We start from the raw sequence: 3,674 nt of genomic DNA, 5'->3' as shown, positions 1-3,674 counted from the left end.
AGAGGCTTATTGTTTGGGGTATAAATCGCTTATCAGTGGTTGTATTAGACTGGTCTGTAAGTGCACAAAAAGAAAGAGTGATAATACCAATCAAAACTTGTGAACATCTAGTGTCTGCCAGCTACAGAGGTCTAGGTTGGGTATATCTGAAAAACTATAATCGTATTTAGTAGTAATCTTGCTCCCATTTTCAAATGGGCAGAACAAGAAACTCAAGAAAAATGTCAAATCAAGGAACAACGTCCCCAACCCAATGTAAATAGACAATGGAACAGTCACTGGCAAACCTAGAGGAGAGTCTTCCAAGTGCTACACAAACGCAATTGATAAACATCCTTAATGGAAAATGTGAAAATATAAAGAAAGAGATAATGGAGGAAGCCATAGCTGAACAAGAGGAAAGCAAAAACAAGGTGATAAGTGAAAAAGACGAAGCCATAAAGGAGGCCATAATAAAGGTTTTTCAAACAAAGATGGATGAATTCATAGAATCCACAAATAAAAACGTGACCAAACTCCAGCAAATGTCCAAAGAAAATAAAGCTACTGAGCTAACCACTCAAAAGGAAATCAAGGAGATAAAGTAATCCATACATGATCTAAAACAAGAGATGCAAGGAATAAAAAGTGAGCAATTAGAAGACAGGGAGATGAAAAATAAAGTACATAGCTTTGATAGCAGGTTAGACAATGCAGAGGAGAGAATTTCCGGGGCTGAAGATAATTTAGGTATTATAGAGAACAGAAAATGAGTCAATCCAAATCTAGGAAATATGAGAGAGCGCTTCAGGAGGTCCAAGATACAATTAGGAAGCCTCATTTAAGGCTAGTTGGTATTGAGGAGGGCGTGGAGAAAGAGGTCAATGGTATTGGAAATATACTTCAGGGAATCATCTCAGAGAATTTCCCAAATATCCAGAAGGGCAGGCCCATCCAGATACGAGAAGCTTTTAGAACCCCAAACAGACCTGACCAGAAAAGAACATCCCACCGCCACATTGTGATCCGAACTGGATCAATAGAAACGAAGGAAAGATCCTAAAGGCAGCCAGGGAAAAGGGATCAGTAACCTATAAAGGCAAACCAATCAGAATAACCCCAGATTTCTCGGCAGAGACCATGCAAGCCCGAAGTCACTAGAAGCATATATGTCATGCCCTTAAATCAAATAACTACCAACCAAGAATACTGTAGCCAGCTAAGCTCTCATTCAAACTGAGGGAACAATAAAACATTCCATTCCAGGGAAAAGCTGCAACAATATGTCAAAACAAAACCAACACTACAGAGAATTCTCAATGATGCTCTATACATACAAAACCAAAATAAATACATTATAGGGAAAGAAATGGCACCTAAGCAGCATACCATCTAAGGACCACAAGAACTGTCAAGACACAGGCCCTACAAAAGCTTTTAAAAATGGTAGGAACTAATAAATATCTCTCAATCCTAACTCTCAATATCAATGGACTTAACTCTCCAATTAAACGGCATAGGCTGTCTTGTTGGATCAAAAAGCAAGAGCCATCGTTCTGCTGTCTTCAAGAGACACATCTTACCCCAAAACAATCATCTTTTGAAAGTGAGAGGTTGGAATAAATTCTATCAAGCTAACTGCCCACATAAACAGGCTGGATTTGCCATCCTCATAACAGACAATAGACTTCAAACTAAAATTAGTAAGAAAAGACAAAGAAGGTTACTACATACTACTAAAGGGATCTTTCCTTCAGGAAGACATAACGATCCTAAATATTTACACACCCAATCCCGGAGCTGCAAACTTCATCAAGCAAACTTTACTTACACTGAAACCATACAAAGATCGAAATACAGTGATTGTTGGTGAGTTTAACACACCACTCTCACCTATGGACAGATCAACTAGGCAAAAACTCAACAGAGAATCCTTAGAACTGAACAACTATATAGACCGACTAGATGTAACAGACATCTGCGGAATATTCCACCCAGTAACACCACAATATACGTTTTTCTCAGCAGCATATGGAAAATTTTCCAAAATAGACCACATCTTAGGCCATAAAGCAAGCCTGGACAGATTCAGAAACACTGAATTTATTCCATGCACACTCTCAGACCATAAAGGCATCAAATTGGAGCTGAACACACATCTCCACCAAAGAAAACCCTGTAACTCATGGAGACTGAACAACACATTGTTGAATCAAAAACAATGGGTAATCGAAGAGATCAGAACAGATATCCAACTGTTTATGAAATTTAACAATAAGGAGCAGACAAATATCAACTCCTTAGGGACACAACAAAGGCAGTACTCAGAGGAAAATTTATAGCGCTGAGTGCCTACAACAGCAAGTTGGAAAAATGGCAAACCAACTAGTTAATGTCTCACCTGAACCTCCTGGAAAAAGAGCAACAAACCAACCCTAAACCCATTAGGAGAAAGCAAATTATTAAAATCAAAGCAGAATTAAATGATTTGGAATAAAAAAATCTATAGAAAGAATCAACAAAACAAGGAGTTGGTTCTTTGAAAGAATGAACAAAATTGACAAGCCCTTAGCAAATCTTACCAAAAAAAGAAGAGAGCATATCGAAATAAACAAAATCACAGATGAAAATGGTAATATCACGACAGAAATTACCAAGATCCAGAATATCATGAGGGAATACTTCTCAAACCTTTACGCCAACAAATTTGAGAATCTAGAAGAAATGTATGAATTCTTAGACAATATTACCATACACACACTGAACCAAGAAGAGCTAACCCAACTCAACAGGCCTATTTCAAGCTCTGAAATAGAAATGGAAATTAGACAACTTCCACTTAAAAAGAGCCCAGGGCCAGATGGATTCACAGCTGAATTCTATAAGGTCTTCAAAGCAGAGCTCACACCAATAATCCTCAAGCTCTTCAACGAAATTGAAAATGAAGGTTCTTTACCAAACTCATTCTGTGAAGCCAGTATATCCCTCATCCCCAAACCAGACAGAGATTCATCAAAGAAAGAGTTCTATAGACCTATTTCTTTGATGAACATCGATGCAAAACTTCTCAACAAAATACTGGCCAACCGTCTACAACAACTCATCAAAAAAATTATACACTATGATCAAACTGGATTCATCACAAGAAGGCAAAGCTGGTTCAACATATACGAATCAATTAATATAATTCAACACATCAACAGGAGCAGGGATAAAATCACATGATTGTCTCAATAGATGCGGAAAAGGCATTTGGCAAGATCCAAAACCCCTTTTTGTTAAAAGATGTGGAGAAACTAGGAATCCATGGAACATTTCTCAATGTAATAAAGGCTGTGTATGAGAAACCCACTGCTAGTATTATACTTAATGGTGAAAATCTAAAGCCATTCCCTCTAAAATCAGGAACGAGACAAGGATGCCCACTCTCTTCACTCCTTTTTAACATAGTACTAGAATTCCGAGGCAGTGCAATAAGGCAAGAAGCAAGCATAAAGGGGATCTAAGTAGGTAAAGAGGAAATAAAACTATCCCTCTTTGCAGATGACATGATTCTGTATTTAAAGAATCCTATAGACTCTACTCCCAAGCTCCTTGAACTGATTCAAAGCTTTGGAAGGGTAGCAGGACATAAATTCAACCCTCACAAATCAACTGCCTTCCTTTACGCCAACAGTGAGAGGAACGAGGCAATA

This window comes from Megascapheus bottae, unplaced genomic scaffold (assembly GCF_031878675.1).
Source record: "Megascapheus bottae isolate mThoBot1 unplaced genomic scaffold, mThoBot2.hap1 HAP1_SCAFFOLD_52, whole genome shotgun sequence".
NCBI classification, from domain to species: Eukaryota; Metazoa; Chordata; class Mammalia; order Rodentia; family Geomyidae; genus Megascapheus; species Megascapheus bottae.
This window is presented reverse-complemented; position numbering follows the sequence as displayed.